General features: G+C 45.3%; 1 long non-coding RNA gene across 1 annotated transcript; it reads left to right on the forward strand.

Annotated features, from left to right (window-relative positions):
- Window positions 1-14,928: 14,928 nt before the first annotated feature.
- LOC310714779 lies at window positions 14,929-18,747 on the forward strand. The gene is made up of 2 exons (XR_014530067.1): window positions 14,929-14,972; window positions 18,555-18,747. It is a non-coding gene; the product is annotated as an uncharacterized lncRNA (long non-coding RNA).
- The last annotated feature ends 7,927 nt before the right edge of the window (window positions 18,748-26,674 follow it).

Genomic DNA, 26,674 nt, shown 5'->3' on the forward strand with positions numbered 1-26,674 from the left:
TTCCTATTCTACTTATTTCAAGAGGGTTCTGGAAGCTTCTCTGTGTGAAAGAAGCAAGCAGAAGGTTCATGATGTTCGGGTTATTAGTTCAGAGAAGCTGAGTACAGCTGGCTGAAACTGGTTCTGTTATCTCTTTCTGTCAAGGTCATGCTGACTATAAAAGTAGGGCCAGAAGGAGCCCGGGTTTCACCTGTTCTCTTTCTATCTCTCTTCCTTCTGGTGTGGTGTTCTGGACATAGTATGCTTAGTGTTAAGGTTTTGATTGATTATAAGTTATTGTAAGTTTCAGTTAAGTCTGCGGCAACAGGATTTCTTATGGACAGTGTCAGTCCTGAATGTATTGGATTTGTGACCATTATGCTCATTTGCCTTCAGTAGCAGTAAAGCTCTGCTGGATGAAATACGATTGCCTCTGGTCTATTTTTTTGGAAATCCTACAATGTGTTTAAGTTTTTACTCTGCTAACTATACGCCGGAGTTCTGCTCTGGAACAATACTGAGTAGAATTCCATGACACTAGTCCATCCAGCATCCTGTTCTCACAGGACCAACCAGATGCCTGTCAGTGTTTGAAAAAGAAAAGATTCTGACCTCCTTTTTACTCTTTTGCCTAGTCCTCAGACCTTAGTTGGCACAAAGGAGTCTTTGAGAAAGAGTATTCTTGCAGAGTATTGCTGCTTTTATTCTTAAAAGTCTTTATCTGCAAAACGACCAACTGTACACACATCAACTCTAACAGCTTTCTCTAACCAACCAACCAACATTCAACACTGACACTGACCACTCTATATATACAGTGGTGCCTCGCAAGACGAAATTAATCCGTTCTGCGAGTCTCTTCGTCTTGCGGTTTTTTCGTCTTGCGAAGCACGGCTATTAGTGGCTTAGTGGCTATTAATGGCTTAGCGGCTTTAAGAAAAAGGAAACAAACTCGCAAGAACTCACAAGATGTTTCGTCTTGCGAAGCAAGCCCATAGGGAAATTCATCTTGCGGAACGACTCAAAAAACACAAAACCCTTTCGTCTAGCGAGTTTTTCGTCTTGCGAGGCATTCGTCTTGCAGGGCACCACTGTACCGTAGATTCCGGCATATTAGGCGACTGGGCGTATAAGATGACCCCCAAATTTTGCTGTTCAATTTTAGAGTTTTAGAGTTTGAGCACTGCTGGGGCAGAGTGCGCACCCCTCCGCTGCCTCTGCCGTTGCAGCAGCAGCCCGAGGCGAGGCGTTTGGCGGGCGGGCAGGTGAGCGCCACGCTCAAAAGGACTTTATGAGTCCCCTTCTGTGGGAAGGGAGGAGGATCGATGGCAGAAGGGGCGCCTCTGCTCACCAGCTCCCTCTCCTCCTTCCCAACGCGTAAATGGACCCCTGACCATTAGGTCCAGTCATGACCGACTCTGGGGTTGTGGCGAGGGAGCTGGCGTACAGCTTCCGGGTCATGTGGCCAGCATGACTAAACTGCTTCTGGTGAACCAGAGCAGCGCACGGAAATGCCATTTACCTTCCCACCGGAGCGGTACCTATTTATCCACTTGCACTTTGACGTGCTTTCAAACTTCTAGGTTGGCAGGAGCAGGGACTGAGCAATGGGAGCTCACCCCGTTGCGGGGATTCAAACTGCCAACCTTCTGATTGGCAAGTCCTAGGCTCTGTGGTTTAACCCACAGCACCACCCACGTCCCTCCCAACGCGTATACCCAGTTTATAAGACGACACCCGACTTTTGGGGTGCTTTTTCCAGGGATAAAAAGTCATCTTGTACGCCGGAACATACGGTACTGTACAGGTACAATTTGGTGAAAGGTTGCATGAGTCATTGTAGGCTGCTGACTCATGCTGACTTAGTTCTTTTAGCATTAAAGAAACAGCGGCCAATTTTTAGCCGTGACAATGCCTGTGGGGAACCCAGAAGCAGGATTCACAGGATTCACACACAAGATCTCTCTCCCTGCTTGTGGCTTCCAGCAACTGGTACTCAGAAGCTTCTCTGCCTCCAACTGTGGGGCCAGAGCAGAGCCATCATGGCTAATGGTCTTAGCTTCCTCCTCCTACTCCTCTAGTGAAATGAATTTCTGCTGTCAAGACTGAGATAAGACTCTGCCAAGGACCCTGGAGAGCTGCTGCCAATCAGAGGAAAGCGATACTGGGCTAGATGTAGTGATGATCTGACTCAGTGCAAGACAGATCCATATGTTTCCATTTAAGTAGCATTTCAGAGTTTTCAACAAGATTCACACACATTAGCTGGTAATATCTTAGAAGCATATGGAGGAGGAAGGAATTGGGGGGGGGGGGAGAGAGAGTTATTTTTTTCTGGGTCAGAAAATTAAGCAAAATGAAGAAGAATTGAATGCCTCAGAGAAAGCAGTTGATTAATATAGTGTTAGACAAGAGTCTTTAACAAAGAAACAGAGTGAGTGAGGACAATTGTTTTTGCACTGGAAGACGAAACTGCCAAGTGAGGCAAAATTGCTCATCTTTTGACTGTGCCAAATGAAGCATGGTTGAATTGAACTGGACAGTAGTTTTGTTAAAGAGAAAGAAAGGTTTCCAAAGACCTGCTTACAAAAAAAAGGAGGGGGGGGGCAGATTCAAAGCAATACATTTGTATTGTGTATTCTAGTAAATCAAGATTGGAGATGATTTCTGTATTATAGAAGCTGAACAGCACCTGTCACTTTTTGTCTTGTTTCAGTGCAATCTGGGAGTAAGTTGCATTGTACTCAGTGGAGTTTATTCCTAAGCAGACATGCATTTGATTGCACTGCTGGGTTCTAATAACACGCTGAAAGATGAGAAAAACTAAGACTGCAGAGTGTCCCAGAAACAGCTGAGGGTAAACACTTGATAATGTAAGCCTCTACCCTTTTCCTCTTGAACTCCTTCCCAGGACTCTTTAGCCAGTTCATTATAAGGAAAAGGTAAAGGACCCCTGGACGGTTAAGTCCAGTCAAAGGCAACTATGGGGTTGCAGCGCTCAACTCACTTTCAGGCTGAGGGAGCCAGCGTTTGTCCACAGACAGCTTTCTGGGTCATGTGGCCAGCATGACTAAACCACTTCTGTTTTTTTTTTTTTTAGTTTTGCTTTCCTTTTTTTTTTATAAAATTTTTATTAGTTTTACAGAATTTTTTAAAGACAAAACAAACACTTAAAAAGACATACACACACGTATAGTTTCATAACATTTTTTCATAAACCTCTTTTCCGGGACTCCCCCATACCCCCCCTTTCTGCATCCCAATGTCCATAATTTTTTAGCAACTTCTAAATATTCCTTTCCAACCTCTGTCATCTTAATCTTTTCTATAATCTGATCTTATATCACTGTATCCCTTTTTTTCTGAAAATCTCGACATTCTAGCATTCATCAAGTGTGACTAAACCACTTCTGGAGCAACAGAACACAGTGATGGAAACCAGAGCGCACGGAAACGCTGTTTTCCTTCCCACTGCAGCGGTACCTATTTATCTACTTGCACTGGCATGTTTTCGAACTGCTAGGTTGGCAGGAGCTGGGACAGAGCAACGGGAGCTCACCCTGTCGCGGGGATTCGAACTGCCAACCTTCCAATCAGCAAGCCCAAGAGGCTCAGTGGTTTAGACCACAGTGCCAAGCAACAGGATAATAAACATTTGGAGGACAGATAAATTGAATTATTGCAGCAGGCCCCAGCATCCATATGACATAGCTGGTAATAGTTGCTGGCTGGGGCTGATGGGAGTTGCAGTCCAATAACTTCTGGATGACAACAGGTTGGCCTGCAGCATTTGCTTTCTTTTGTAGATGATGTTGGACTACAATTCCCATTAGACCCAGCTATAATGTCCAATGGTCAGGGCTGATGGGATTTGTAGTACAGCAAATATTCAGAGGGCCAACCCAGCTTTACAGTATTCCTTGCTTTGATTATTAGGCTCCTGTCCTAGAGGAATCTGCACTTAAATTCTCTCTTTTTTTTCTAGTTCTGTAAAAATCCTTAATTAGTTGAGCTCTGAAGTAGGAGAGCAAAAGAGTCTATTTATAGCAATTGTAGAATGGAGAGATAAAAACAAAATGAATTTGAAGCATAAATTTTGGAAGAAAGCATGAAGAATTAACTTTCAAAACACAGATTAAACAGGAAGGAAAGACCAGTTGCTATCAGAAATCCCCGTTGCATTAAAAATTGTTTATCAACCAATTTTCTCCAAGGAAGCTTAAGGGATCTTTTTTTGCTTAAAGAGGTCAATGGGAAATAATATGAAACAAGAACTGCTGAGTAAAGATGCTCAGAATTTAGAAAAGCTTGGACCATAAAGGATAGATTGATTAAATCAGTAAAGATCCTGACTCCCATCTGCTTGCCTGCCAGGAGGAGAGCTAAAGAGCAGGCAGGCAGTACCAGCCAATGCCCCACTACCATCCCTTCCACCTCTCTGATTCTATGATTCTCCAAGATTCCCCATTCCTCTCTCACTCCTTCCTAATGTTGGGATTCCATTCCACCTTTTGTTGCAGACATGGGGTTGTTGCGTGTCACAGGTATGTTTACATTCCAGCACAGAGTGCTGGCACAAGTGGAACTTCCAGTCTGTATAGCTATTGTTTCTTCTCTCTCTCTCCGAGAAGACGGCAAGGAGAGACGACATGTTTCTTTGTCCTGATTTATGTTTAATAAAATGGGACGTGGGTGGCGCTGTGGGTTAAACCACAGAGCCTAGGACTTGCCGATCAGAAGGTTGGCGGTTCGAATCCCCGCGACAGGGTGAGCTCCTGCTCCTGCCCACCTAGCAGTTTGAAAGCACATCAAAGTGCAAGTAGATAAATACGAACCACTCCGCTCCGGTGGGAAGGTAAATGGCATTTCCGTGCACTTCTCTGGTTCACCAGAAGCCGCTTAGTCATGCTGGGCACATGAGCCGGAAGCTGTACGGCGGCTCCCTCGGCCAATAAAGCGAGATGAGCGCCGCAACCCCAGAGTCGGCCATGACTGGACCTAATGGTCAGGGGTCCCTTTACCTTTTATGTTTAATAAATGTGTTGGAGAAAAAGATTCAAAGTTTCAAGTAGATATAATAAATAATGAATGTAAAATTCTGTCAAAAATGTACAAAATACTGTTGGAATGGAACATGAAAGATGAAGAGGTTAAATCGGTAATGATACAATGGGCCAAAGACTTTGGTTATAATATACAATTTGACGATTGGGGAAAATTGTGGAAAGAAAATCTGAAATTTACTGCATGTACTGCCTTGAAGGAAAATGTTATGAAAATGTTTTACAGATGGTATATCACACCGGTAAAATTAGCAAAAATGTATAAGACATGTAATAAGTGTTGGAAATGTAAAGAAAAAGAAGGAACATTTTACCATATGTGGTGGGAATGTAAGAAGGTGAAAGGTTTCTGGGATGCAATTTATAATGAATTGAAAAAGATGTTAAAATTTACTTTTGTGAAGAAACCAGAAGCCTTTCTTTTAGGAATTACAGGGAAAGAAATAAGAAGAAAAGACTGTAAACTCTTTCAGTATGCAGTTACAGCGGCAAGGATTTTATTGGCTCAAAAATGGAAACAAGAGGAATTACCGACAATAGAAGAATGGAGAATGAAATTGACAGACTATGCAGAACTGGACAAATTAACTGGGAAAATCAGATATGCCCAAGACCAAAGGTTCATCGAAGACTGGGGAAAGTTTGTAAAGTATCTGAAAAATGTATGTGAGGGTTTTGAGAGGCGCTGTAAAAACTGAGAGATATTGTCAAAAAAGAAATAGAAGGGAGAGGGAAGACAAATGGCAATATGTGTAAAGGGAATGTGTAATTAAGAGATCATAGAATCATAGAATCATAGAGTTGGAAGAGACCACAAGGGCCATCGAGTCCAACCCCCTGCCAAGCAGGAAACAAAACATGGATGATTGCCAGAGAAGCTGAAGGAAGTCCAAAAGAGATGTTTTGTTACAATTTGGTTAAAATGTATAAATGTATTGGAAAATTAATAATAAAATTAATAAAAAATTAATAAAAATTATATATATATATAATGTTTAATAAATGTGTAGCTTAGTATGTATCTACAGCCTCAAGCCACTTCTGTTGCGCAGTATACACTGCTGAGTAAAGTGTGCTCAAGTCTGCAAGCTTGAGTCGCTAATGTACGTCAGAGCCAGAGGTCGATGAATCACCGCAGCACGAGGGTTGAGAGGGAGACGTGCCAGCTGGCCTTTTAACCTCTGGATGCTGACACCTACAGCATGGTTGTAGCGCCCCCTGCAGCACAGTGCCCAGGGCATCTGAGCAGGTTGTGCTACCCTAAAACCACCTCCGATTCAGGGAGGAGCAAAGTATGGCAGCTCCTCCTGGCCAAGAAAGCAGAAAGGAGCAAGCGAGCCTGAGTGCTTGCTTTTCATACATTTAAAAATGTAACTACCCCCACCCCCATATCCTGTGGATATTTTAATAATTGATTTTATACTTGTAAACTGCTTAGAAGCCATTTTGGCATGTAAGTGCTATAATAATAATAGGAGTTGTCGAAGTCTAGCAATATCTGGAGGGCATGCATATCATTGATGTACTGTATAAAGAAGGCTTAATTCTTTTCTGGAGGAAAGAGCCAGTTATGCATCCAATGAAAACAATCACACGATTTAAAAAAGTAATATAGAATTTCCCCCACCCATACCTCAATTGCCCATGAATTTTGCAAGCTCATATTGCAGTACGGCCAAGATTTGCTAGCTTAACGGTTATGTTTTCCTGCAAGTCTTATCTAATGTACAGGGAGAATAATGCTCTCTCTCTCTCTCTCTCTCTCTCTCTCACACACACACACACACACACACACACACACAACAGCAACAACAACAAACAAAACAAAAACAAAACACACACAGATAAACACAAAACACAACACAATACACACACACACACACACACAAACACACACCCCTTGAAGGAGCAGCAGCTGTGGAAGTGACAAAGAATTTTAAGGATAAGATGAAAGGAATACGTTTATGTGTAAATTAATACCATTACCGTTCCTTCTTGGTGGTATCTTTCATCTTATGATCTAGATAATGGATAAACAAAGCAAGCCCATGCAGTTGAGGAAGGTGAGGCTTAAAGAAGTTGGGTTGAAAGGTGAAAAATACACAGTTCTTCATGCTCTTTTAAGCAATTTGCAGGCTCCCAAACTTCACAGTTCTGACATCAAGAAAGGATAGCAGGACCAGCCACTGCCTCAAGTCATACTATTTAGCATTTACAAACACCACCACCATAATGAACAAATCACAAAAGTGGCCAAATCTCTGTTCAGAATCCATAAGGCTGACCAGTGATGGCAAACCATGTCTGAATTCTTGTGTGAGTCACCATGTGAGGAGGAAAATGGAGTTTCCAACTGTGGATTTTCCTCAAAAGGGAAATATGAAGATGAGGGTCACAGATACTAAATAATCCACCCTATTGTGTCAACTCACTGATTCTCTTCTCCAAATGCCACCAACGGTTTAATTGCTTACCCCCTTCTCCACTACTCAAGTAGGATGCAAGTCTAGCTTGGGGGATCTTATTATTGAGGAAGCATTTGAAGAATGAATCATTGGTCACAGATTTGTGGCTAAGCACCCATCCCTCTGATTCAGCTCTGTAAAACCACCTCCCCATTCAGGGGTGGCTGAATGTGTCAATTTTGATTTCTCTCAGTTTCTCATTTTCCTCATCTTAAGTTCAGTTCTCCACATTTCCATCTCAGTTTTCAACAGATTGCAACCAAAATTTCAGCATTTTTGTGTGAACCTTCCCTGCTGTACACATTTTTTTTGCAAAGCCACTTCCAGAACACAATGCATATTTGTGTTGTATTTTCACACAATGCATTTCTGTGCATATAACTGTATTTTTCGTTCTATAGGACGCACCCAACCATAGGACGCACCTTGTTTTAGAGGGGGAGAACAAGAAAAAAAATTCTCCCCCTCTCTGCTCAGCGCCCCTTCAGTGAAGCGTCAGGAGAAACGGAGCCCCTTCCATTTCTCCTCCTGCTTCGCTGAAGGGGCGCTGCGCAGCTCTCCCTCTCTGCTGAAGCCAGGAGAGTCTTGCTCTCCTGGCTTCAGCAAAAGGAACCCGAAGTCTTCAGGGTGCAGCGCGAGTTCCCGCTGTGCTCCGAAGACTTCAGGGATAGCCGCCGACCCCTCTCGCTCTCCAGGCTTCAGTGAAAGCCATGCGAAGCCTCCGGAGCACAGAGAGTTCCCTTTAATTTTTGGAGGGGAAAAGGTGCGTCCTATAGAGCGAAAAATGCGGTATTTGGTACTGCAAAGGAATCGTGTGAAATTGAGGGATGACTGCAGTGCTTTCTTTCTGGGGGTACACATTTTGTGAATCTTTGTACTTTTGTCCATTTACTGTATTTATTTTCCCCGATTTGAACTATAAAATGGTGATTTTCAAGAGTCAAAATGAGAGTATCCCTAAACACATTTTTTAAAGGGGGGCAAGCACTGGATGGCTGTCTTTAGGTTCTCCTGTTGTTTTGTGAAATGTAGGCAGAGTTAAATTCCTGAGTTAAATGTCTCTGCCATCCCAACATTCAAGTTGTCTTGGCAAATTAGGCTTTGAGAAATAGTATTTTGCTAAATTATTCTGTACCACCCTAATTGCATAAACTTATTCTGGAGTTGCACACAGCTCCTCTTCCTTCTTGACCTGAAATTTCTACATAAGGTGTCACCAGCATCAACTGATCAAAAAAAGCACGAATCTCCGATCTTGCATGGGCGGTTGTCCAACCTCTGCACAAATCTGAAGACCTCAGGACAACGCGGCAGCAATGTGTTTCTGAAATGTGTGAGAATTTTCTCCTTGTGTCAGCAAAACCCTGATAGGAGGCTCTGCAAGTTCACACCTTAAATTTAAGCTGTGTAACTTTCTCTGTAGATCAACCCTGATTCTCCAAAGTGATGAAAACCTTCTCTTGATAAAGAGTCACAAAGTTCTATTGACTTCCAAAGCTGTTAAGGGTAATCAACACTTTCTTTCTTTCTTTCTTTCTTTCTTTCTTTCTTTCTTTCTTTCTTTCTTTCTTTCTTTCTTTCTTTCTTTCTAAAACAACAGCTCACAAAAAGGAGGACCTGGGTTTTAATGAACCCACCAAGTGTACATCAACTTTGTTTTTTTGCCCAACTGTTACAGGGGCATCTTTTTCTTAATGCACTAATTAGGAGAGAAAATAAGAGCCAGGTAGGATAAATGGCTGGTTTTGCCTGTTAAGTGCACTGTGTGTGTTGAAACAGGGAAGAGATGTTTCTGAAAAGATGTAGGCGGTAAAGCTGTCCATGGATCAGCAACTTTTGAGAGTAAAAATATAACTTTGTATTTCCAAAATACTTTGTTTTCTCATATCTTGTTAATAAGTTAAGTTCTGTTGTACTGATCTATTAAGATCTGGAATGGAACTCTTAAATGGGGTGATGAACAAAGAGGGGATATTTTAGCTCAGTCTTCTTCCATAAAGTATTTGGCTTAACCTCATAGCCTTTGGCTTAACTCATCCCACATTGGAACTAAGCTTAAATATGTGTAAATGAGGCATAGGGAACCTGTGGCCCTCCATATGTTGTTGGACTTCCATCAGTCACAGAAGGAGTAATGGTCAGGAATGATGGAAAATGTAGTTCATCAACATCTGGAGGGCCACAGGTTCCCCAGCCCTGGTGCAACTATGCTAAGAAATAGGCTGCCCCTATTACTCTTCCATTCTTAAGGAAATCAGCCCTGAGTGCTCACTGGAAGGACAGATCCTGAAGCTGAGTCTCTAATACTTTGGCCACCTCAAGAGAAGAGAAGACTCCCTGGAAAAGACCCTGATGCTGGGAAAGATGGAGGGCACAAGGAGAAGGGGACGACAGAGGACAAGATGGTTGGATAGTGTTCTCGAAGCTACCAGCATGAGTTTGACCAAACTGCAGGAGGCAGTGGAAGACAGGAGTGCCTGGCGTGCTCTGGTCCATGGGGTCATGAAGAGTCAGACACAACTATACGACTAAACAACAACATTACTCTTGCCTCTATTATCTTCCTATCTATCATCTTATCACAGTCTCCACGTGTCCCCCTCCCCATAAATTAGATAGAAAGCTCTCCAGGTCAAGGCCTGCTACTGTTTTTATGCTGCTTTGTAAAGGGCCATGGGCATCTGGAATGATGATGATGTGTTAGCATTCTGTATTTTTCACTCCCGCAATTGATTCATATTTTTAGTGAATCTGCAATGTTCTGGGCTGATGTCAGATCCCACAGAGAAAGTGGGAAGGATGGAGGCAGGCTGTATGCTGGTGGAACATGGATAGCAACAAGTGAGCACAAGTTGGGAATAGACTGAGTCTTTTTAAGCCTCGGTCTCCAGCCTATCTCCTACAGGCTTCACCAGTGCTTTCTTCTTCTTCTTCTAAAAAGTGTTTAGGGGTAAAATAATAATAATAATAATAATAATAATAATAATAATAATAATAATAATAATAATAATAATAATAATTTATACCCCGCCCATCTGGCTGGGTTTCCCCAGCCACTCTGGGCGGCTTCCAAAAGAATATTAAAATACTATGATACATCAAACATTAAAAGCTTCCCTAAACAGGGCTGCCTTCAGATGTCTTCTAAAAGTCTGGTAGTTGTTGTTCTCTTTGACATCTGGTGGGAGGGCGTTCCACAGGGAGGGCGCCACTACCGAGAAGGCCCTCTGCCTGGTTCCCTGTAACTTGGCTTCTCGCAGTGAGGGAACCGCCAGAAGGCCCTCGGTGCTGGACCTCAGTATCCGGGTAGAACGATGGAGGTGGAGACGCTCCTTCAGGTATACTGGACTGAGGCCGTTTAGGGCTTTAAAGGTCAGCACCAACACTTTGAATTGTGCTCGGAAACATACTGGGAGCCAATGTAGGTCTTTCAAGACCGGTGTTATATGGTCTTGGCGGCCGTTCCCAGTCACCAGTCTGGCTGCTGCATTCTGGATTAGTTGTAGTTTCCGGGTCACCTTCAAAGGTAGCCCCACATAGAGCGCATTGCAGTATTCCAAGCGGGAGATAACCAGAGCATGCACCACTCTGGCGAGGCAGTCCGCGGGCAGATAGGGTCTCAGCCTACGTACCAGATGGAGCTGGTACACAGCTGCCCTGGACACGGATTTAACCTGTGCCTCCATGGACAGCTGTGAGTCCAAAATGACTCCCAGGCTGCGCACCTGGTCCTTCAGGGGCACGGTTACCCCATTCAGGACGAGGGAATCCCCCACACCTGCCCGCCTCCTGTCCCCCAGAAACAGTACTTCTGTCTTGTCAGGATTCAATCTCAATCTGTTTGCCGCCATCCATCCTCCAACCGCCTCCAGACACTCACACAGGACTGTCACCGCCTTCACTGGTTCTGATTTGAAAGAAAGGTAGAGCTGGGTATCATCTGCATACTGATGAACACCCAGCCCAAACCCCCTGATGATCTCTCCCAGCGGCTGCATGTAGATGTTGAAAAGCATGGGGGAGAGGACAGAACCCTGAGGCACCCCGCAAGTGAGAGCCCAGGGGTCTGAACACTCATCCCCCCCCCACCACTTTCTGAACACGGCCCAGGAGGAAGGAGCGGAACCACTGTATGACAGTGCCCCCAGCTCCCAGCCCCTCAAGACGGTCCAGAAGGATGTTATGGTCGATGGTATCAAACGCCGCTGAGAGATCCAGCAGAACTAGGAAACAGCTCTCACCTTTGTCCCTAGCCCGCCGGAGATCATCAACCAGTGCGACCAAGGCAGTTTCAGTCCCGTGATGAGGCCTGAATCCCGATTGGAAGGGATCCAAATGGTCCGCTTCTTCCAGGCGTGCCTGGAGTTGTTCAGCAACCACTCGCTCAATCACCTTGCCCAAGAATGGAAGATTTGAGACTGGGCGATAGTTGGCCATCGTGGCCGCATCTAAAGATGGTTTTTTAAGAAGCGGTTTAATAACCGCCTCTTTCAGCGGGTCTGGGAAGGCTCCCTCATGGAGGGAAGCATTCACCACCCCACGAAGCCCATCGTCCAGCCCTTCCCGGCTAGCTTTTATAAGCCAGGATGGGCAAGGATCAAGGAGACAGGTGGTTGGTTTCACTCGTCCAAGCAGCCTGTCCACATCCTCGGAGGTAACAGATTGGAATTGATCCCACGCAATTTGACTAGACAGGACTCTAGCACTCTCCTGCCCCAGCCCTGCTCCCACGGTGGCGTCTACCTCTTCCCGAATCTGAGCGACTTTATCTGCAAAAAAACTTTGCAAAATCATTGCAGGAGATCATGTGGCCCGTACTGGGCCCCGATGTAGCAGGTGGTTCCGCTAAATTGCGGACCACCTGAAAAAGTCTCCTGCTGCTGTTTTCTGCAGATGCAATAGAGGGGGCGAAGAAAGCCTTCTTCGCCGTCGCTACCGCCACTTGGTAGGCTCGACACTGAGCTCTAACCTGTGTCCGGTCAGCTTCAGAATGGGTCATCCGCCACCGGCGCCCTAGCCGTCTCAACGATTGTTTCATTGCCCTCAGATCAGTGGAAAACCACGGGGCTGTCCGGGCTCCATGCAATCGGAGAGGGCGCTTCGGAGCCAAATAGTCAATAGCCCTGGTTAACTCCACATTCCAGCGGGCCACCAGGGAATCAGCTGAAAGGCCATCAACATGGGATAAAGCATCCCCTACCGCTCTCTGGAAACCATTTGGATCCATTAAGTGGCGGGGGCGGACCATCCGAATCGGTCCCACCTCCCTGCAGAGGGGAAGGGTCGCGGAGAAGTCAAGTTGCACCAGGAAGTGGTCTGACCATGGCACTTCTTTTGTTTCGCTTTTACTTAGTGTCAGAACACCAACATCCATGGAGGTAAACACCAGGTCCAAGGCAAGTCCGTGGCTATGGGTTGGGCCAAACTTATTCAGGGACAGCCCCATGGAGGCCATGCTTTCCACGAAGTCCCGAGTGGCCCCTTGTAAGGTTGTGTCGGCAAGGATATTAAAATCCCCTAGGACAACCAAACTAGGTGTCTCCAGGAGGACATCCGCCACGACCTGAAGCAGCTCGGGCAGGGAATCCTTGGTGCAGCGGGGAGGTCGGTACACCAAAAGGAATCCTGTACTGCCCCTATTGCCCAACTTCCAGAACATGCACTCAGAGAACTGGGTCTTCCCAATAGGACGCCTGGTGCAAACTAATGACTTCCTAAAAATCACTGCAACCCCCCCTCCCCGCCCACAAGGCCTGGGTTGCTGTGCGTAAGAGAAGCCTGGTGGACAAGCAGCGGCAAGAACAGGCCCATCTGCTTCACCCAACCAAGTCTCTGTTACACAAGCCAGGTCAAATCCTCCATCCATGATCAAGTCATGGATGGCAGTGGTCTTATGAATCATTGACCTGGCATTGCACAGCAGCACCTTCAGGCTATGTGGGTATCCCTTGCTGATTCTAGTATCCGTCCGGACAGGACCAGACCCGGAGGCAGGGATAGTCCTCAGACAACGACTAAACCTGCCTCCTCTGTAATGACATGGTCTGGTCTTAGCGTAACTCCTCCTCCTACCCGTGATCACTGAGATCGGTTGTCCCAGCGCATCCCCCTCTGTGGAACATACCCCAGCCATTTTGTTGGCTGGGACCCACTCCCCGGCAGCCCTGACCCTTCCCCTTAAGAACAAAATAAGACCTTAAGACAATAAAAAACCCCAGAAAACAAAAAACAATACAAATGAAAAACTATAAAAATTACAAATCCATTAAAATCAAACAAATTCCCAACTAAACATCCATCCCACCCCCATCCCCATCCCCACATATACAAAAAATAAAAGGAAAGGGAAAAGGAACATTTTAAAACATTTTAAAAAGAACTCTGCACCCCTCCGGATCCCCCTGGGCCACAGCAGCAGTGACAGCAACCGTCCCTGTGAGGCCTGTCAGGCCCTGCCCTGGGCCAGGTGGTAAGTGGCAGGAAGGAGCAGGGCCCTCAGACACCCACACAGGAGAGTCCTCCTGGGCAGCAGAACGCAACAGTCCCTGTGAGTCCTTCAGGCCCCGCCCTGGGCCAGATGGTGAGTGGCAGGAAGGAGCAGGGCCCTCAGACACCCACACAGGAGAGTCCTCCTGGGCAGCAGAGTGCAGCAGTCCTTATGAGGCCTCAGGCCCCGCCCTGGGCCAGATGGTGAGTGGCAGGAAGGAGCAGGGCCCTCAGACACCCACACAGGAGAGTCCTCCTGGGCAGCAGAGCGCAGCAGTCCCTGTGAGTCCTTCAGGCCCCGCCCTGGGCCAGATGGTGAGTGGCAGGAAGGAGCAGGGCCCTCAGACACTCACACAGGGTACTCTCATTTTCCTACTCATATTGAAATACTGCCCCTCAATGAGGCCAAACTTAGATTCACAAAATGTTTTTTTATTATTATTATTTAATGGCAAACTGCCACATACAGCACGTTACTTGGATGTGTCTGGAGTCTTGGAAGCTTGACTACCCTACGTTCTCCTACAAATGGAGCTTGTTTGGAGGTTCTAGCAGGGGAGTACAGCTATCATATACCCTTGACTGAAGAACAGGACACTCCTTCTGTCTGGGATGATCGTCCTCTTCCACCGAGTGCACAGCTTCGGGAGGGACACACATGGAGCAGTGAGGGAGGAAAAGGACACCTGCCTAGCCAGCCAGATCAGCTGAATCAATCTTGGCGATCAATGGGGTGACCGATGTCACAGCCAGACAGCCCTCACATCCAGATTCACAAAATGTTTAGGGGTATGCGTACCCCTGAGTTCCCCCAGAAAAAAGCACTGGGCTCCACCCCCCTTCAGAGTCTTAATGGGCCATCCCTCTGACCGTACAATGTGCAATCTTCCTTCATTCCACAACCTCCCTTCTAGTGCTCTCTTTCCACTGCCAGACTGGTGATGTCTGGTGGGAGGCACCTACTTCTTCAGACTAGGAGGTAGGTGTTAGTGAGGGTCCAGGCTGTGGCCCTATAGGCCCCAGTACTCTTGGCTATCCCTCGGGGGGCCCTGTACAACCTCCAAAGGCACAACACTCTCCCTATCTTCAGCAGCCAGCTCTGAAACTCTGGTATCCCTGCAGTCTCTATGTGTCTGGATTACTGCTAGATTCAGGGCTTAACCTGGCCAGAGATGGGAAAGCTTTGGACTTCCAGGCCCTAGTGGACTACAACTCCCATCATCCCAGATCACTGGCCATAATGCCTGGGGCTGAAGGGCGTTGGAGTCCAACAACATCTGGAGGGCCAAAGGTTTTCTGTACCTGAGCTAGACCAGCCAGGTCCTTTAAGAGTCCATCTATGATTCATTTCCCCTCACCTGGCATTACAAATGATGGATTTTCTTTTACTCATAGTGAAAGTGCTGGTATTAATTTATGTTTCTCCTCACAGTAGCAAATATAATTATCACTATTAATTGATAAACTGTGGCTTCCTGGTGTGTGTGTGTGTGTGTGTGTGTGTGTGTGTGTGTGTGTGTGTTTCCTCTCCTTCTTCGGAAGCAAATACTTCAGGAACAAGCACTGAAGATCCCATCATTGGTGTGTGGTGGTTCCTCACACCTGTAACACATATTTTGCAGCTTTCTTTCTTGCTACCTTTCCGCAAACCTGGCGATGTGTCTTCCCACCTCTCCCTTTGGGGAAAAAAGTTCCATCTCACCATCTGGCAGCCCAGCATCACATTTGAATGAGGTGTTCCACCTAGCTACTTCAGATCTCTTGCGCTTCTTTCTATTGGATATCAAGTTGTAGACATTGGTTCCAATATGACTACCGTCATGGTCTCTAGAGCAGTGTGCAAATGGACTCTGGAAAATTCTCCATCATATTTGTGGGGAGAGAACTTGGGGAAGGAGAGGGGAGATGGACCATATCACCAAGTTTATCCAGGAGGAGGAAGAGAACCTCCCCATCCCTGGCATCCCCAGGCAGAGACCCATCTGAAATCCTGGAGAACCTCTGGCAGTCAGTGTAGGCAATATAAACCTGGATGGATGAAGGATCTGAGTCAAAATAAGAATAGCTCTGTTGGGTTAAGCCAAAGCTCTGCCTACTCCAGCTTCCTGTTCTCATAATGACTAATTAAATGCCTATGGGCAGCCCACAAGTTGGAACTGAGCACTAAAGCAATCTCTCCACCTGCAGTTTCCAGCAATTTGTATTCAAAGACATACTGCCTTCAACAGAGAAGGTAGAACAAAGCAGTTGCAGCTAGTAGTCATTGATAGTATAAGGCCGTTTCCTCTGCTCCTATTTTTCTTTGGTAGCTGGGCCCACCATTATCAGTAGCCATGGAAGAGCTCCCTTCTTTTTTCTTCAGGTCTTTGTGGGTTTTTTTTGCTTTCCCCCTGATCTTTTTGTTCTCTTCATGTGACAATTGTTTTTGTGTGCAGTCCCAGGAGGGATGCACCTTGTGATCTTTCTCTCTGAAGAAAATTCTCACCTGCCTCACAAATTTGCATCTCTGTAACAGAAGGCGTAGAGGGCATTCAAGGGTGCAAGACAGGCACTTGATTGCCTCTCTGTTACAAGAACAGAAGAAACTCAGGAAAATCCCAGGTCCACCCAGATACAACCAAGTCCAGAATCTCCCTGTGACATTGTCTGAACAATCTCCATGCTAATGGTCAACAGTGAAAAGCAGCTGCCTGTTATGCTCCCATCTCAAAGCACAATAAAGTGGTTACTTTTCTTTCTTTTATATATATATAATTTTTATTTATTTTCCATTTGATATTATACATTCTCATCATCATTATCCATTTTACCACTTTGGCTCTTTAGAGCCTATCGATTTCCTTCCCTCCCGCCTCATGGCTTTCAAAATTAACCTTTATATCATTGGATTTTGTACGCTTTCCAATTCTAATTACACTCATTGCAAAATAACTCAAAAATTAAATAAAAATAGAAAGATAGAAAATTTCTCATTACAAGTCTTCCGACAACCCTGCTAGTGATGTTAATTGCTTAGAATAATCTTTCAGGTATCGTATACATTTACTCCAGTTCTTTTGGAATATTTGATCATGCTGGTTTTGGATTTTTCCTGCCAGCTTCGCCAGTTATGCAAAGTCCATCATCTTCATCTGCCACTCTTTCGCACAACAAAGCAGTTCTTATTTGAGACTAAAGGAGATAATTTATAACAGTCAAGGCCTAGTAGCAAGCACTGGATACTCTTGCAGAGACAGTGCTCTTGTGCTCAGATCCTGCTTGGAGGTTCCCCATAGAAATTTGGTTAGCTACTGTGAGAACAGGATGTTGGACTAGATGCAGCGGCGTAGCGTGGGTTGTCAGCACCCGGGGCAAGGCAAGTAATTTGCGCCCCCTAACCCGGGGCAAGGCAAGTAATTTGTGCCCCCTAACCTGCCGCGTCAGGTGATCTGAGGTGAGTTGCCGCTGGCGCTGCCGCCCAAACGCCGCCGCTGCTTGCCCGGAGGAGGGCAGAGAGGCAAGGAAAATGCAACATGGCCCAGAAGCTGCAGCAGCAGCAGCGGCGGCGGGGCTGTGAGGAGGGGCTGCCTGGCGCGTCCTCCACGGCCCTGACACGCGGGGACCGCGGCGAGCGCTGAGAGCCGCTGCCAGCTCGTCGGTTCCGCGAGACATGGGGCTCTGCTACAGCCTGCGCCCGAGGCTCTTCGGCGACTCCGGAGGCGGTGAGAGCGCCCCCCCAGATGTTGCGCCCGGTGCGGCCGGCCCCCCTTGCACCCCCCACGCTACGCCACTGACTAGTTGGGCCATTGGCTGGATTCAGCATGACCTTCTAATGTTCTTATGTAGGGACATCAAGATTCCAAGATACATGAGCAAGGGAAGAGACACAAGAATTGAACTGAAGGAAGGAAGACGTCCCAACAGCCAGCATGTCCCTCCTCCCAAGCTTTTAAAGATGAGGTGGGACCACCACACATTCAGACATGCACTCCATCTGGGCAGCACCTAGTTCTCGGTAACAAGACAGTGTACTGCCCCCTGACTCCATCTCCTGCTCCTGCTTTGCCCTTCTCACTGGCTACTTGAAGTCCCCAATGAGGCCCATGGGAGGGGCAATGGGGGGTTGGAGAAGGCAAATCTGTTCTCCCCCTCTTCAATGTCTCAAATCACAATGGGAGGACCTCCATCACTGGGTGCCAGCCTTCAAGCACATCACCCTGGATCAGGCCAATGGCCCATATAGGTCAGCATCTTGTTCTCATAGTGGCCAACCAGATGCCTGTGGGAAACTCACAAGCATGATTCAGGCACAAGATCACTCTCCCTTCCAATGGTTTCCAGCAACTGGTATTCAGAAGCATTACTGCCTTCATTACTGTTGGGTAATAGCTATCATGGCTAGTAACCATCAATTCTCCTCATCTGCATGAATTTGTCTTTTGCTTTGTTTTGTTTAAAGCCATCTATGTTGGTGGCCATCACTGCCTGCTGTGGGAATGAGTTCCATAGTTTAACTATACACTGTGTAAACAATGACTTTCTTTTATCTGCCCTGAACCTTCCCTATTTTTTCTTCCTCCAGCTCCTCTTCTATCTGGGGCTGCCAAACCATGCCAGATCCTAACATGTCTGAGGAGCCCATGACAGAGCACAGCTAATCATCTTTCCGGCTCATTGATAACCAATAGATGATCTGATCCCAGAAGGTCTTTTACACCTTGAGCTGTTATGAAGATATGCTGCCGTTAAATGAGAAATAAATCCATTGAGCTCATTCTCAAGACATTTATTCATGATTTATTTGTCATAGCCATTTTTGTCTCTTTAAAAAACAACAACACAAAACCAAAATGGCTGACAAGAGTGGAAAACAGCAGCACAATAACAAAACAGCAATTAAAACTAAATACTTTAAGACCTGACAGCATATAAAACATATATAAAAGCCGCCATCCCCAATAAAACCAGCCATTAAATGTCTCGTGGAATGAAAAGAGCTTCAGAGCCCTTCTGAAAACATGAAGTCTTGGAGGAGATCCCCAGGGAAGAGTTAGAGTTGCTTTCTTGCTGATTTTATGAAGCTTATTCAGAAAGGAAATATATATCTTGGTGACTCCTCAACACACAGATGTATTCTGCTTTCTTTTTCTGCTTATTACACTGATATCCCACCTTTTTTCAGGAGCTCAAGGTGGCACACATGGTTCTCCCCCTTCCTTATTTAATCCCCACAACAACTCTGTGAGGTAGGTTAACTTGAGAGACAGTGACTGGCCCAAGGTCGCCCAGTGAGCTTCGTGGCTGAGTGAGGATTCCATATTGTCTTCCATATTGTGCTTATTAATATTATACATATGGAAGCAATGGAATGAATTAAAAAAAGACTATTCTCCAGTCCAAAAATAGGGTTCAAAGGTTTTACTAACAGAACTTGTTCTAAAACAGACACTTAAAACAAAAAATGTTACATCCAAATACATACATAATATGTGCTTGGCCAAGCACAGGCAGAGCATCTTAGAAATATGAAATTACTTTGTCTAGAACTAAAATCAAAGTTCTCCCTCTCTCACACACAGACTCCATTAGCCTGAGGCTGTGTTGTCCTAGAGAGAGATTAAGCACACATCCTTTCTCTTCCAATGCTTGAGAGAGAGAACAAAGACCAGCTCACACAAAATGGAGATTTACAACTGAATACTCTCCATGTGATCTAAAGTTAAACACCTCGTGTCAGAGTAGCAGAGATAAATTCTAAGTTAATTATCAACCTGTTAGGCTCTCAGCAACTCCTTTGCTTAGCTACTGCGGAAGTTTCCATGCTATGCATTTAGCAGTACACATAAAGAGTTGTTTTCCATTAAACAATTGTACTCAACATTCCAGGTTGTACTCTGACACTCTAACTGCTATGCCACACTGGCTCTTGGTTTAATATATTCTGCATTATCATTATGAATGACCCCATTCTGGGGGGGGGGGGAGGAATTTAGAGAAATGGTGGTATCACCAATGCATTGCAAAAATGAGGACTTGATTTGCATTTGCTAATGCATATGTATAGATGCAAATTTAGAGAAACTTTGTATAGAACTATCTCTCAACATAGAGAGTAAGACTTTGAGCAGGTGGCATTTGTACTTGCTCAGTTTTCTGTTCAAAGGCTTCCTACAGGTGTGCTGTTTCCACCACCACCGCTGCCACTTTCCTTTTTATGGTTTTTTAAATCTTTAAACTGCACCTGGACCAGACATCCCTTCAAGCAGAATGGCCCTCTGAAAGACCTTCTGATAGATTGCAGACACATGGCAACTGCCTTGGGGAGAGCCTATCAAGGGCTATTGTAAAACTGGCTGCACTGATCTATGGTCAAATGTGTACTGACTGTGTGTGTGTGTGTCATTTGCATGGAAACAACACAACATCAGTGCCCATTAATCAAACACTATGTATGTGAGAAGACTCCCTGGAAAAGACCCTGATGTTGGGAAAGATGGAGGGCACAAGGAGAAGGGGACGACAGAGAATGAGATGGTTGGATGGTGTTCTTGAAGCTACTAGCATGAGTTTGATCAAACTGTGGGAGGCAGTGGAGGACAGAAGTGCCTGGCGTGCTCTGGTCCATGGGGTCACGAAGAGTCGGACACGACTAAACGACTAAACAACAACAACATGTATGTGGGTGATTGTGACCAGATCCATGCATGCAAATGTATTGCCATCTATGATAGAGATAAATTGTGCATGCAAAATCATATATGAAAATCCTGAAATGGGCTACAAATGAAGCATCTGATTTATTTATCCATCAGTACTATTTATTTATACTTCTTCCCCCTTTACTAGGGTGGGTTGCAACAATAAAATGTGCAATTAATGAGCAAAGAAAATGGGGAAGCCACAAAACAAGAAAAAGGGTTAAAACCATTCCATATATAAATTATATAAAAACAATTCAACATCTAAAAACATTCTGAGTACAGATGCAGACTGGGATAATGAGCTCCATTTTAAAAAGTATTGTTGAAAGAGGGAGATTTTCAGTACGTGCCGAAAAGACAAAAGTAGTGGCACCACATGCCTGATATTTAAGGGGAGGGAATTCCTAAGGTATGTGCCACCACATGAAAAGCCTGATTCCTGGATCATACAGAAGTGATCTCCTGATAAGTAGTTATTTGATGGAGGCCCTCTCTGGCAGACTACAGTGAGACTATCTTTAAGGTGAAGGATAAAATATAAGGTAGTCAGAAGCTGGAAAAATTGAGGGTAGTATCAAAACTGCTCTTTAGCTGGTGTTCAGCTAGGTGTTTGCCATTCAGTTTCTGTGAGGGAAGGGGAAGTTGTCAGTTTGGCTGGCATCAGACTCCACACAGACCCATGGGGTCAGTGGCTTTTGGAATCAGGATGAAGACTGGAAAGGCAAGCCAGGAAGCTGAGAGGCTAAGAAAAAAGGAGCCCCAAAATGTGGCAGCTGCAGTGAGGGTGTGTATTAAACCAACAGAGAAATGGAAAGCCATGGTACCAGTGGTAAAGTAGGTCTGAGGGAAAGAAGGATGGAGACAGGCAACTGGGATGAGAAGGGGCTAACAAGAAAGTTAGTTTTCCCACATCGAGTTGAACTAATCAATGGTTCTTGCATGTAGGTGTGGGCGTTCTGAGATAACAAAGAGAGTGGGAGAAAATAAGGAAGATTTAAAAATATATTTCCAGCAGAGTTAATTCATAGTTCATTTTCCCTTTCTCTTTGGCGTGGTGGTAAGAATCTGGACCAGAGGTTCCTTTTCCTTGGCAGCCCTGAAGTAAGACTTTCTATAAAGTTTTGTAGCACAATCTATTGTAACCAGACAATGCAATACCATTGCACCAAAAACAAGATTATAAGTGATTTATTATTTATGGAATGAAACTCATAAGGTTTTCTATAAAAGTTGCTACATTCTAATAAAAACCATGTTCTGAAAACACATCATATATACAGAGAGAGAGAGGGGGGGGGGGAGAGAGAGAGAGAGAGAGAGAGAGAGAGAGAGAGAGAGAGAGAGAGAGGTGCCCAAAGTCTGAGTAGGGCATAAAGAATCCATGTTCAGGCATCTTGAGAACTTGGAATAGGTGAAAAAGGATTATGTAAGCCAGTCTTATCATGTCAGAAACTCAAAGAAAAGTGGGAAAGGAAGGTACTAGCTTCCATCCCTGGTTGTTTGCCCCCAGAAATAAGGGATTTTCTTTGGAACAAAAAACAGAGGCTATTAATTTTGGGGTCTGATCTCAAAGTCCAACACTTCCAGCCTTTGTGATCCATTTTAGTGATTAGCCATGGTAACGAAACATTGAGCCTCCAGGCTCAATAGCAGCATACCCCTGGTTACAAGAAGCTGGGGCCCAGAAAATTAGGAAGAGCTCTCTCCATCATGCTCGGCTTTGCCAACTCCTTAAGGGGACTCTGGCTGATATTTGTTAGAGGTGGACCACTGGCTCAGTGGCTGTTCTGTAGCTCACATCACGCAGACCATTGTATTTCAAGTTCTAAGCTCTGCATTTGCTTTCTTTTTCTCAGCTATTCATGCATGTCATCAGACTCCTTCGCAACTGATAATTTATTAATTTAACAAAATTAATATACCACTTGATTTTCTAATAATAATAATAATAATAATTTATTATTTATACCCCGCCCATCTGGCTGGGCCTCCCCAGCCACTCTGGGCGGCTTCCATAAAACCAAAAATACAGTAAAATCACACGTTAAAAACTTCCCTGAACAGGGCTGCCTTAAGATGTCTTCTGAATGTCAGGTAGTTGTTTATCGCTTTGACATCTGCTGGAAGGGCGTTCCACAGGGCGGGTGCCACTACCGAGAAGGCCCTCTGCCTGGTTCCCTGTAGCTTTGCTTCTCGCAATGAGGGAACCTCAAAGTGGTAGAATAATGTGGACTTTCAGGGAGAGAAGAGCACTTTGAGTAATTCTAGAACATCTGTACTTTCAAAAGGCATTCTTTTGTGCATCTTAGTTTTGTGAGAGCGCACTCTCTCTCTCTGAGGGAGAGAGACCAGACCACAATGCTTCTCTTTCTCTCTTAAGAAACCTGACTTTGTGGAGTGGCTGTAAATTTAAAAGAGAGTTGGGTGCTCTGGTGTGTCCTGTGAGCCACTTGGATGTAGCCTCTAGCAGGTTTCCTCCAAGGGAATTCAACTGTCAAGGTAAAAATGTTTGGCCACTTAAAATATACAGTGGTACCTTGTTTGCATACGTCTTGGTTTGCATATATTTTGGACTACAAACACGTCAAACCCGGAAGTGCATGTCCCGATTTGGAACCTTTTTTTGGATTACAACTCATTTATTTTTTTATTATGAACAAAAAAATTTTTGGAGGCCCCATTGGCGAAAGCCCACCTTGGGTTACAACCAGTTTTGGCTTACAAACAGACCTACGGAACGGATTATGGTTGTAAACCAAGGTACCATTGTATGCTGTTACATCTGCAGTGATCTATTTAAATATCCAGGGCATCACATGCAGTGTTTTTTTTAAAAAAAGGATTCATGAATGAGCACAAAGCTTGATGATCTCAGCCTCGACATTCAACTGCCAGTCATCAGGCGTCGAGCAAGCAAGTGCTGTGCGTCTCTGTGAGAATCAGTGCTCCATGTCATTCATTCATTCATTCATTCATTCATTCATTCATTCATTCATAACATGTTTTTAGCCGCAGTTCCAGTATTTGCTCAAGGTGACATCCAAGAGTAAAAATAGGCTGCAATAAACCTAACATTTCAAGCAAACAAATTGTTCATCAGACAATCAAAACATCCGCCGTGAAAAAATAAAATGCAGCAGAAAACGATCTCAAACAATGCTGGAAAAGCAATTAAAAGCCTTTGGGGAGCATGGTGCAGTTGAAGAAGCTGAATGCATGCATATATGGATGGAGAAATAGCACGCACTGCTCACAGCCACATGTCACTTCTTATGGTTGCAAAGGCCAGGGGAACTGAGTTCCAGGACAGTATGACTGTAATTTATTAATTGGACAAGAAGAAAGTCACAAAATGCCGGGCGGCACTCACGACAGGGCCTGCAGCGCACCCGAGCTGCAGGCCCTGTCGTGAGTGCCGCCCTCCTAGGAGTGACGTGGTGGCTTGGGCTCAGGCAGGCTCCGAGCTGCTCAAACGGCCTGCCCACTGCTTCCCCTCTGCTGTAGGGTGGGTGAGTGGAGGGAGGCAGGCAGACTCCAGAGGCCCCATGGGCACGCTGCCCCTAGTGCCTGAGCGGCTTCCTCTGCCGCTGCGTATAACCACGATCCTTTGTAGGGATGTACCAAGCTGTCAATTGTAGTTCCTCTTGGTTTTTCACCTTTCCAAGCTCCAGTTCAGTTCTCCACATTTCCATGTCAGTTTGTATGTAGAAACAGAAGTCCTCATAAAGAAATGCACCAGCATCTTGTTGACATTTCCATTCCACCTTAAGGAGCAGACATGAGATTGTTGTCTTTGTCCATGGGGTTTTCTTGGCAGGGATACTGGAGTGACTTGCCGGTTCCTGCTCCAGGTATGTATGGAAGTGAGAGCTGGACCATAAAGAAGGCTGATCGCCAAAGAATTGATGCTTTTGAATTATGGAGCTGGAGGAGACTCTTGAGAGTCCCATGGACTGCAAGAAGATCAAACCGATCCATTCTGAAGGAAATCAGCCCTGAGGGCTCACTGGAAGGACAGATCCTGAAGCTGAGGCTCCAATACTTTGGCCACCTCATGAGAAGAGAAGACTCCCTGGGAAAGACCCTGATGTTGGGAAAGATGGAGGGCAAAAGGAGAAGGGGACGACAGAGGACGAGATGGTTGGACAGTGTTTTTGAAGCTACCAACATGAGTTTGACCAAACTGCGGGAGGCAGTGGAAGACAGGAGTGCCTGGTGTGCTCTGGTCCACGAAGTGTCGGACACGACTAAATGACTAAACAACAACATGAGATTGTTGTGTGTCGCATGTCCATTTACATTCCAGCACAGTGTGCTGGGAACTTCCATTTGTGTATAGCTTTTGCTGTTCTCTCCAAGAGGACATGAGAGAGAGACAACATGTTTCTTTGTTCTGATTTATGCTTAATAAATCTTTAGCTGTTAGAATGACTTCACAAGCCTCACACCTACTTCTGTGTGTGCAGTACACTCTGCTAATTGCGTGCCCTGGCTTTTGAAGTCCGGATTGCTGAGTTACATTGGAGCATGGGCCAATGGAAGGAGACAGCACAGCTGGGGCTTATCAGCTGGCCTCCCGGCCCTCTGCATGTCGACACATCTAAGTGTGAATTTCTCTTATCATGCACATTTTTGCATGCAGAGCCACTTCCCCTGATCCAATGCTTTTTGTTTGTTATTTTCACTAATACGTGCATATATTTTTTTTGCACAATTTATCATAGTAGAAGCATAGTATCTGCACCGTACTATAGGCAGAGTGTAGCCATGGCTGGAGACAGAAATGCTTCTGAATGCAAGTTGCTGGAAAGCACAGGAGAGGGTGGTGTGTTCAGCTCCTGCTTACCAGCTTCTTACAGGCATCTGTTACGCTACTGTGAGAATAGGATGCTAGAGTACATGGGCCATTGGTCTGACCCAGCAGGCTGGTTCTATGTCCTTAAGTCACTGCATAGCAACAGCCAGGAGTCTTCAAACAAGCACCACATTGCTCCTTGGTAATGTGGCATAGCCAGTCCTTACTCAAAGAGGGAGATTCCGTAAGCACTGATCAGCTGATTTGTGCTTATAGCAAACCCCCTGCACCTGTCAAAATGGCCTGCAGGAGTTGAAGGAGTTCAGGATCTAGCCAAATCCTATTCCTCACACGCGGTGTATAGCAATGGGCAGTTCTCCTTGTTGTGCAGCAATAAAACTGCTGGCACACTTGCAAAGCTAAGCAGGGTCCAATATGGTTTTAGATTGGATGGGGGACCACGTGTTGAGATTTCCTGCATTTGCAGGGGGTTGGACTAGATGATTCTCAGGGCCCCTTCCAACTCTACAATTCTATGATTCTATGACCTGTCTTTAGGTGATGTTATTCCACCCACTACAGAGCAGCCCACTTTGCACAAACGGAATGGGAAAAGAGAGCTGTGTGTCTGACAGATTTTTCAATCTCTTTGTCAAATTCACATCCAACTTTGGAAGAAAAAGTAGCCAGAGGTGAAAATCTGAATTCTCATCTTTCTCTCATCTAGTCATGCTGTTTGTGCTTTAATGATATTTTGGCTGAAAGGGAACAGATGAGGTCATGTATCTATTCTTTGGCTCTTCTTGGATTTTGTATCCAACTTTCTCTCTGAAAACACTCAAGATCTGGCTTCGTTAAGAAGACCTGCTTCAAAGGAAGCCGTACATTTAAAAGTCCAGGTTTCCATTCTCTCTGTCCTTCCAGTCCTGGTAGGGAAGCGAAGTCACCTCATATGGTGCTTCAAATGGTGAGCTCTACTCCAGGCTCTTCAATACTCTCTGTCCTTCCCTCAGGGCAAGATGGTTCCTGGGTAACACTGTGGTGAAATTTGTGGAAGGGAAAGACTCCTGTCACTGCAACACCAGGAACCAGATGATGAATAGCCCTTTGGGCTGTTCCACCTTCTCTCTCCCCTGATGTCAGAACAAGATGGTCCTCAGATGTTTGTTTGTTTGCACTCTGAGAAGGAGGTAGGGAAATGGAAGG

The sequence above is a fragment of the Podarcis liolepis genome (genome assembly GCF_965112155.1).
Source record: "Podarcis liolepis genome assembly, chromosome: 9".
In the NCBI taxonomy this organism is placed as follows: domain Eukaryota; kingdom Metazoa; phylum Chordata; class Lepidosauria; order Squamata; family Lacertidae; genus Podarcis; species Podarcis liolepis.